We start from the raw sequence: 10716 nt of genomic DNA, 5'->3' as shown, positions 1-10716 counted from the left end.
AGACAGGAAAGGGGGCTGAGCTGGGTACCCTTGGTTCTTTTTTCCAAGTTCACCTATCAGAAAGGACCCAGATGTTTCATTCTTTTCCCACTGGGGCAGTCCTTCCCATCTGACCACATGAAGACCAGGGTATGACTGCTCCCCTGATGTGGCCATAGTTAGGGTCTACTTGTCCCACACTGGGTCCAAATCTAGCAGTTCCTGCCCAAGGCATCTAGGGGAACAGGTTGATCCAGGCTGGGGCATGGGCCCTGGGAACATCTCAGGAAGGGAAATGACCAAGCGATCTGTCACCTTGGTAGAGGGTGTTTGGAGATCTGGTATATACTGTTGGGAGAGGGGGTATGATGGAGAGATCGACAGAAGCCCTGGCCTCTGCTGGTCGCCCTGGAGATGGAGTGTTGTTTAATCACTAAGTCATATCTGACTCTGCAACCCCATGGACTGGAGCCTGCCAGGCTCCTCTGTTCGAGGGATTTCCCAGGCAAGAGTACTGGAGTATGTTGCCATTTCCTACTGATATTCAGCCTGGAACAGCTCCTTTCCTGCCTTTCCAGTGGGAATGGAGCAACAGATATGGAGTTAGAGGCAGTGGTGTACCCAGAAATGTTTAATGGCTGGGGTTAGCAGGTGGTGGTGGGGGCGGGGGGTTGGGGAGTTCTGATTCCTCCGCCCCGCGCTTGTAGCATGTGCAGATTTTTGTGGTGTAAGACTCTCTGCCATGGCTGGTTTCAAGCTACCAACAGTTTAAACAACTTGGCTCAAGAAATTCATGAAAGTTTAGCAATCAGCTCCGCTACGCTGGCATGAACTGGCTGCAGCACACCACTAGTTAGAGGTGTGTTTTTCCCAGGATCACCTGGTGGAGGCTCATTCTATCTTAGTGGTCCCTTCCTTGAGTTTAGCTCTGAAGGTTGGTGGAGTTGTAGGACATCAGACAGCTCCTCCTCACCTGAGATCCTCCCCATCACAACCAGTGCCTTTTCCTAGATAAGGAATTGGGGACTTAAGGCTGTCCTCTGTTTTAAAATGTTTCTGGGACTTCCTGGGTGGCACAGTGGATAATAATCCACCTTCCAATGCAGGCATCATAGGTTCGATCCCTGGTCCGGGAGGATCCTCTTGCCATGGAGCAACTACATCACAACTACTGAGCCTGCGTCCTGCAACTACTGAGGCCTGCATGCCTAGAGCCTGTGCTCCAGAGCAAGAGAAGCCATGACAATGAGAAGCCCATGCTCCGCGACAAAGAGTAGCCCCCCATCATCACAGCTAGAGAAAGCAGCAGCCAAGACCCAGCACAACCAAAAATATATAAGTACCTGGACCATAGTGAAGCCTTGGGGCAGGAGTCCTGGTTCTCCCTTCAAGCAATAACATTGTCTTTGAGCTGTTTTTTAGATACTGTAAGTCCCTACATATGAATGAGTTTTGTTCTAAGAGTGTGTTCATAAGTTCTATTTGTTAACCTAGGTATTCAAATAACACAATTGCTGTATGGTACTATATTGTAACAGGTTTATAACAATTTTCACACAAATAATGCAGAAAAACAAACACAAAAAATATGGAAAACATTTTAAATCTTATAATACGGTACCTTGAAAGTCCAGTTCATTTCAGTTCAGTCACTCAGTCATGTCCAACTCTTTGCGACCCCATGGGCTGCAACACACCAGGCTTCCCTGTCCTTCACCATCTCCCGGAGCTTGCTCAAATTCATGTCCTTCAAGTCAGTGATGCCATCCAACCATCTCAACCTCTGTCGTCCCCTTCTCCTCCTGCCTTCAATCTTTCCCAGCCTCAGAGTATTTTGCAATGAGTCAGTTCTTCACATCAGGTAGCCAAAGTATTGGAGTTTCAGCTTCACCATCAGTCCTTTGAATGAATATTCAGGACTGATCTCCTTTAGGATGGACTGGTTGGATCTCCTTGCAGTCCAAGGGACTCTCAAGAATCTTCTCCAACACCACAGTTCAAAAGCATCAATTTTTCGGCGCTCAGCTTTCTTTATAGTGCAACTCTCACATCCATCCATGACCACTGGAAAAACCATAGCCTTGATTAAATGGACCTTTGTTGTCAAAGTAATGTCTCTGCTATTTATATGCTGTCTAGTTTGGTCATAGCTTTTCTTCCAAGGAACAAGTGTCTTTTAATTGCATAACTGCGGTCACCTTCTGCAGTGATTTTGGAGCCCAAGAAAATAAAGTCTGTCACTGTTTCCATTGTTTCACCATCTATTTGCCGTGAAGTGATGGGACCAGATGCCATGATCTTAGCTTTCTGAATGTTGAGCTTTAAGCCAACTTTTTCACTCTCCTCTTTCACTTTCATCAAGAGGCTCTTCAGTTTCTCTTCACTTTCTGCCATAAGAATGGTGTCATCTGCATATCTGAGGTTATTGATATTTCTCCTGGCAATCTTGATTCCAGCTTGTGCTTCCTCCAGCCCAGTGTTTCTCATGATGTACTCTGCATATAAGTTAAATAAGCAGGGTGACAATATACAGCCTTGAGGTACTCCTTTCCCAATTTGCAACCAGTCCGTTGTTCCACGTCTGGTTCTAACTGTTGCTTCTTGACCTGCAGACAGATTTCTCAGGAGGCAGGTGAGGTGGTCTGGTATTTCCATCTCTTTAAGAATTTTCCACAGTTTGCTGTGATCTACACAGTCAAAGACTTTGGCATAATCAATAAAGCAGAAATAGATGTTTTTCTGGAATTCTTTTGCTTTTTCTATGATCCAACAGATGTTGACAATTTGATCTCTGGTTCCTGTGCCTTTTCTAAATCCAGCTTGAACATCTGGAAGTTCATGGTTTATGTACTATTGAAGCCTCGCTTGGAGAATTTTGAGCATTACTTTGCTAGCATGTGAGATGAGTGCAATTGTGCTGTAGTTTGAACATTCTTTGGCGTTGCCCTTCTTTGTGATTGGAATGAAAACTGACCTTTTCCAGTTCTGTGGCCACTGCTGAGTTTTCCAAATTTCTTGGCATATTGAATGCAGCACTTTCAAAGCATCATCTTTTAGGATTTGAAATAGCTCAACTGGAATTCCATCTCCTCCACTAGCTTTGTTCATAGTGATGCTTCCTAAGGCCCACTTGACTTTGCATTCCAGATGTCTGGCTCTAGGTGAGTGGTTACACCATCGTGGTTATCTGGGTCTTGAAGATCTTTTTTGTATAGTTCTTCTGTGTATTCTTCCCACCTCTTCTTAATATCTTCTGCTTCTGTTAGGTCCATACCATTTCTGTTCCTTATTGTGCCCATCTTTGCATGGTATGTTCCCTTGGTATCTCTTATTTTTTGGAGGAGACCTCTAGTCTTTTCCATTCTATTGTTTTCCTCTATTTCTTTGTATTGTTCACTGAGGAAGGCTTATCTCTCTTTGCTATTCTTTGGACCTCTGCATTCAAATGAGTATATCTTTCCTTTTCTCCTTTGATTCTCTTCTTTTCTCAGCTATTTGTAAGGCCTCCTCAGACAACCATTTTGCCTTTTTGCATTTCTTTCTCTTGTGGATGGTCTTGATCACGGCCTCCTGTACAATGTCACAAACCTCCATCCATAGTTCTATGAATGGAGGCACTCTATCAGATCTAATCCCTTGAATCTATTTGTCACTTCCACTATATAATCGTAAGCGATTTGATTGAGGTCGTACCTGAATGGTCTAGTGGTTTTCCCTACTTTCTTCAACTTAAGAAAATTTATTGAAAATTCAGTAGTACAGTACAATGGCTGGCAAACAGGAGCTGGCATCTAGTGAACAGGCAAGAAGAGTTACTGGCTGGAGGAGGGAGAGGAGGTAGAAAATGGTAGAGCTGAAGGACCGTCAGCAATAGGAGATGGAGTGCAGCTGCAGTTTCGTTAACGCATGACGTTGATGGCACAGGTTCTGGTTTCTGGCCGGAACCAGATTATGTTTGTATCTGCAAAAGTTCTCAGCTTGAAGGTTCCTATAGGGGACTTACTGTAACAAAACCCACACCAGGTGGGAGAAAGTAGCTGTGTGCTCTCCATAAGCACAGAGACCCCAGAATGGTTGGAACCAGAAAGTTGATGATGTTGACTCCTAGCTACCTCACCACCAACCAATCAGAAGAATGTCCATGAGCTGATCATGCCTTCCTCTTTGAAGTATTACTATAACAATGCCTCACTGCCCCTTCCACATCAGGACACACAGTTTTAAGGGCATTAGCCCTCTGTGGCCCCCTTTGCCTGGCAAAGCAATAAAGCTACTCTTTTTTACTTCACACCCCCACTAAAAAATACAAATAAAATAAAACAAAATGTACCCGGAGCTTGTTGAATCATGTATAGTAAGGTGACAGATGTGGAGACATTGGTAGGATGGCTGTTAGCATAACTGACGCCATCTTGGGCCCTTATAATTCCTCCTGTCCTTCTGCTGACCCCATGCAGAAGTGTACTGTACAGTAAACCTCTTCTCTGTCATCAAGGGCCTTGTAGTTAAGAGATATTGTTTAACAGTCGTTAGGATTGGTTGGCCTCTGTGCTCTGATAGTCCCCAAACAGCGATGAAAACTTTCACTGCTGATGTATTCCCAGTGCCCATGAGACTAGTTACTTATTTATAAATCTTGACTTAGCAATGTACATTCTGTTTCCCAGCACCTTCCCCCAGACCCTAGGTTAACTAAACATTGTCCAAAGGTCCCTCAGGGGTGAGAGTGAGGTCATGAATGCTTCTCAATTGTCATACATCTGATCCCACCCTGTGAGCAAGTTGTGAGTGTGTTAAGTTGCTTCAGTCATGTCTGACTCTTTGAGACCTTATGAACCAGAACCTTCCAGGCTCCTCTGTCCATGGGATTTTTCCAGGCATAAATACTGGAGTGGGTTGCCCTGCCCTCTTCCAGGGGATCTTCCCAACCCAGGGATTGAACCTGCATCTCTTATGTCTCTTGCACTGGCAGCACAACCTGGGAAGCCCATGAGCAAGTCACCCTCTAATAAATCGATCCATTGACTATATGAAGCTGCTTGCCTTGTTTTTCAGTCTCATTTCAGTGGTCACTTCAGCCTTCTCATTTCAGTGGTCACTTTTCATTCCCTATATCCTCCAACAACTGTCTTTTATTTATTTGTTTTTAAAACTTTATTTATTCATTTATTTTTGGCTGTGCTGGGTCTTGGCATGCACATGTGCTGGGTCTTGTGCTGCATGCAGGCATTCTCTAGCTGTGGCTAGCAGGAGGTACTTTCTAGTTGTGGTGCCTGGGCTTCTCATTGGGTTGGCTCCTCTTGTTGCAGAGCACAGGCTCTAGGCAACCATTGATCTCCTTTCTGTCACTAGAAATTATTTTGCTTTTCTAAGAATTTTGTGGAAATAGAATCATATGGTGTGTTTGTGTGTGTGTGTGTATTTGGGAGGAGAGGTCTTGTTCCTTTTACCCAGCATAAAAATTTTGAGATTTATCAAGATTGTTTCAAGGATCAAAAATTTGTTCAAAGTAATTCCTGGGTGATCAGGTGATTAGGAATCCTCGCTTCCACCGCAGGGGGCCCAGCTTCGATAAGATCCAGGAAGCAGTGCAATATGGCAAAAACAAACAAACAAACAAAAAAAAACCCCACCAAAACTCCAAACATGAACCAACAAATTGTCCCCTAAAAACCAAACAAACAGAAAAAAATAAGTAAAAAACATTTCTTCCTAACAAAAAGAAAAAAGAAAAGAAAAGAAAACAAACAGACAAACAAAAAATATCTTCCTGAGTAGTAGTCCATCATATGACTAGAGGCAGTAATTTGTTATCCATTCACCTATGGATGGTTATTTGTGTTTAAACATAGAATATTTGAGTGGGAATTAACACAACACTGTAAATCAACTATATTTTGATTAAAAAATAAAGTATAAAATAAGCCTCGTGGGACTTCCCTGGTTGTCTAGTGGCTAAGACTCCATGTTTCCAAATGCAGGGGACTTGGGTTCGATTCCTGGTCAGAGTACTAGATTTCACGTGCCACAACTAAAGATCCTGCATGCCAGAACTAAGACCAAGAGCAGCCAAGTACATAAGTAAATATTAAAAAAAAAAAAAAGCCTTGAAGACAGGGTTTCCCAGTTGGCACAGGGAACTATCAGTGCAGGAGACACAAGAGACTCGGGTTCAATCCCTGGGTCAGCAAGCTCCACTAGAGTAGGAAATGGCAACCTGCTCCAGCATTCTTGCCTGGAAAATTCCATGGACAGAGGAGCCTGGCAGGCTGTAGTCCATAGGATTGCAAAGAGTCATGGACACCCAAGAGACTGAGCACACACATACACATACAAGCCTTGAAAACATATAATTTTTGGTTAAAAAGAAATTCTCCTGATGTTGTAAATATATATATATATATATTTTTTTTCTTTTCTTTTTTTTTTTTGCCACCCCATGGGATGTGGGACCTTAGCTCCCAGACCAGGGATTGAACCTGTGGACCCTGCAGGGAAGTCTTAACTGTTACAGTCTTAACCACTGGACTGCCAGGGAAGTCCCTTGTAAATAATATTAACATTACAGAAAGTGAGTCTATTTCTAATCCTAGACCCCACAGGGAATCACTGTAAGAGGTTTGGCTTATCATCTTCTAAAATGTTGTCTTGTTGACTAAAAAAAGAAAAGCACAATGTAAGAGTTGTGATTTAATTTTTATTTGGGACCAAATGAGGACTAAAGCTCAGGAGACAGTCTCTCAGACAGCTCTGAGGAATTGCTCTCAAATAGGGGAGGAAGTGAGTAGATACATGATTTTAGTGAAGGGGGATAGGTGCAATCCAGCCACATGTTGGTAGGAGGTTTCTGTTAGTCTCAAGGAGCAGATGTCTCTTTTAATAATTTTAGTGCTTTTCTAAATATGAGAAGATGCAAGAAATTAGACTCAGAAAATCTCCTGAAATATCTAACCCTTGGAAGACCTGTTCTGCCAGTTTTTCTCTGTGCACAGAGTGCCTCATTCCTGATTTCTATCCTGAACTCCTTCCAGGGTGTGTTGAAGTCACTGCAGTGGCTAGTGACTTTATTCTTTTTTTTTTTTTTTTTTAGCGACACAATGCAGTTTGTGGGATCTTCCTCAACCAGGGATCAAACCTGGGCTCCCACACTAAAAGCACCAAGTCCTAACCACTAGACCACTGGGGAATTCCCACTAGTGACTTCATTCTTATAGAATCAGAGGGCAAGCGACAATTTTCAGTTGGCATTCTATTATTGCGACTTTGGACAGAAAACAATCATTGGCATCTCTTCGTTTCGCTTCTGAGGTCGAGACCAGTCACAGGAACTAGCAACGAAAACATCAGCTTCATGGCCCATAAAGGCAGGACTGGAACACGTGGCTTCATTATGCAACTCGATGGGTTTTCTGACATTTCACCCCTTAATGTGCCCAACCTACTCAGGCATGGCACAGCTAGTCAACCACAAGGCTCCTCTGGATATCAGCTACATGGTCCCAACCTGACCAAAATACCCTCTTGAAGTGGGAATTTCTAATAATGTACTGTCACAGCCTTGAGAAATTTCATAGAAATAGCACCTGGAAAAACAGCATATATCAAGAAACTGTGTTGATGATATATCAACAATGATAAAAACATTTTTTTCATCATGTTTTTCTTAGAATAATAGCCTTGTTACAGACCCCAAGGCCAGACCCAGAAAGGAGTATGACTGGGGTCATGAAAGCATGGACCTTGGAACACCGGGTCGGCGTTAGGTATGAACACTGTCTACACACTTGTTGACTGTTCCCTAGACTATCCCAGAAGGGAACAGCCTGGGGTAAAAACAAGATCTGGACTATGTCAACATAGTATCTTGGGAAAGATAGATCAAAGAAAGTTTTCTAGTCTGCAATCAGGAAAAAAGCTGGACTCAGGGTGGACTCTGCACCTCAGTCCAATAGAGGTTGCAGGTTCCCTGATCCATTGCACCAGATTTCATGTTCTGTCACTCTCTCCTGGACCTTTAGGGCAACACCCTCTCTCTGGGGTCCAGCTGACTCCAAAAGCCAGAGAGAAAGGGCATGAACCATTCAAACGCAGCTCCTTCTTCCAAATCCACTAGTCAAATAAAGTGTGTGGGTGTTTTATGTGCAGAAAAGAATCAGAACTGTCACTTCAGCTGAAATTTCCCCTACTTGGACCTAGGAAGCCAGAGAAATGGAGTCTCTTCCCTAACTCAGACTAACTTAGAGGCATAGTTGTTTTGATGTGAAAGTTGGACCATAAAGAAGGCTGAGTGATGAAGAACTGATGCTTTTGAATTGTGGTGCTGGAGAAGACTCTTGAGAGTCCCATGAACAGCAAAGAGGTCAAACCGGTCAATCCTAAAGGAAATCAACCCTGAATATTTTTTGGAAGGACTGATACTGAAGCCGAAGCTCCAATACTTTGGCCACCTGATTTGAAGAGCTGACTCACTGGAAAAGACCCTGATGCTGGGAAAGACTGAAGGCAGGAGGAGAAGGAGGCCACAGAGGATGAGATGGTTGGATAGCACCACTGACTCAATGGACAAGAGTTTGAGCAAGCTCCTGGAGATGGTGAACAGGGAAGCCTGGTGCATGGTATGCTGCAGTCTGTGGGGTCGCAGAGAGTCTGACACGACTTAGCAACTGAACAACAGCATATTGATAGAGTTGCTATCATCTAGGGGTGCCTGGGCACTCACCTGGGCCCAGACTCATTGGGATGAGCCCCCGTGGACATTCCCCCAACGGGGGCCAACACTGTATGGCTGGACTGGCCTTTATGGTTTCTTATTATGATTGTGATGAAATAAACTTATTTTAAGGCAGGGTGAGAAAAAATGTAAACATAGGATTCTCTCTTTGCCCATTTGGGCCACTACCTCCTCCCCTTTGTGTGCAATGTGCATCTGTATTATAGACAAATCAGACCTCCTTAGAAGACACAGGAATACCTGCTCAATTATAAAGAGCAAATTTCTCCAGCAAGGTAACTCCTTGAGAGATAATATTCCTTTCACAACCCTGTTAGAATCACAGTGACCCATTATATATCCAATCTGTACTTTGTAAACTCTCAGCATGTCAATTTGATTTTTTTCTTTTCTTTTCCTGGAAAAAAAGTATATAACTGTGCTTTGATCTCTAACCAATGGAAAAGTCCTCAGGGCTTTCTAAAAGACTCTCTCCCAGGTTATATGGATAACCCTTAGCTTGGCTAGAATAAAATCTGTATTTCGTTCTTGGATTGACTACTAATTAATTGTTTTGTTGACAATTCCAAGAAGCACTTCATCAATGATCATCAGGGAACTTGAAAACACAGGTTCATTAGTCACAGGTCCTAAAGGGTCCAGGGAGATAGAAGGAGATAGAGTGCTGGCTTAAAAAAAATAAAAAGCACAGAGTGAGACTTGTGAGTTAAATTTTATTTGGAGCAAAATGAGGACTGTAGCCTGGGAGACAGCTCCTCAGATAGCTCTGAGAAAAATGCTCCAAAGAGGCGGGGGAAATGTCAGTATAGATGTTATTTTGGTGAAGGGGGAGTACATGCAATCAAGCACATACTTTTTGCAAATGGTGTCCCACTCTTTCTATTCTCCCCTGACATGCTTGTTCAGACATTTCCATCTGTCATCAGGATTATTGACTTAACTTTCTTTTTTAAAAAATAATTTCTTTTATTTATTTGGCTGCTCCAGTTCTTTGATTTTCATTGCACTCAGGATCTTTGATTTTCATTGCAGCACATGGGATCTAGTTTCCCTGACCAGAGATCGAACTTGGGCTTTCTGCATTGGGAGTGGGAGTCTTAGCCACAGGACCACCAGGGAAGTTCCTGCCTTAACTTTTAAAATCATCCTCCCCAATTCTATCTTTGCTTCCTTGGAGTCACACAAAAGACGTGCATGCTCAGTCGCTTCAGTTGTGTCCAGTTCTTTGCAACCCCATGGACTGTAGACCTCCAGGCTCCTCTGTCCATGGGATTCTCCAGGCAAGAATACTGGAATGGGTTTCCATGTCCTCCTCCAGGAGATCTTCCCTACCCAGGGATCAAACTCTTGTCTACTGTGTCTCCTGCATTGGCAGGTGGGTTCTTTACCACTAGCACCACCTGGGAAGCCCCACACAGAAGACAGAGATCTTTTAAAAATATATATCAGATAATGCTTCTCTTGTAGCTCAAAGCCCTCAGGGGTTCCCCACTGCATTCAGAGTTAAACCCAATATTCTTATAGTTGCCCAGATAACCCCCATATACTCTGACACTGTTACTTCTCTAATTTTATTTCCTGCTGGTTTCCATCCTGCTCAGTTCACTTCCACCATCTTAGGTACTGAGCTTCTGCCGTTGGTCAAAGAGGCCAAACATTTCCTGCCTCAGGATCTTTGCACTTGCTGTTCATTCTTCCTCCAGAAATTCTAAGACAGTCCCTAAAATCCTTGAGTCTGATTGTTGGGGGTGGAAGGGGGGTGGGTAATGTGGAAATACTGTGTCTAGATAACTCTGAGTCCTAGTTTTCTCATTCGCCAAACTGTCATTCCTTTTCTGCCAAACCCCAAGCAGTAAGCATTGTTAGAACCCAAAGCTATCCTGGGAAAGGAAAATTTACTTATGGAGGAGAAGAAAAGAGTGGCTTTATTCCTTTTCCAGGCAAAGAGGGAATACAGCAGGCTAGTGCCTCATGAACTGTACCCCACTCCTTAGGGAATAGGGAGA

The sequence above is a fragment of the Cervus elaphus genome, chromosome 9, assembly GCF_910594005.1.
Source record: "Cervus elaphus chromosome 9, mCerEla1.1, whole genome shotgun sequence".
Lineage (NCBI taxonomy): Eukaryota > Metazoa > Chordata > Mammalia > Artiodactyla > Cervidae > Cervus > Cervus elaphus.
Note: the sequence above shows the minus strand (reverse complement) of the source record.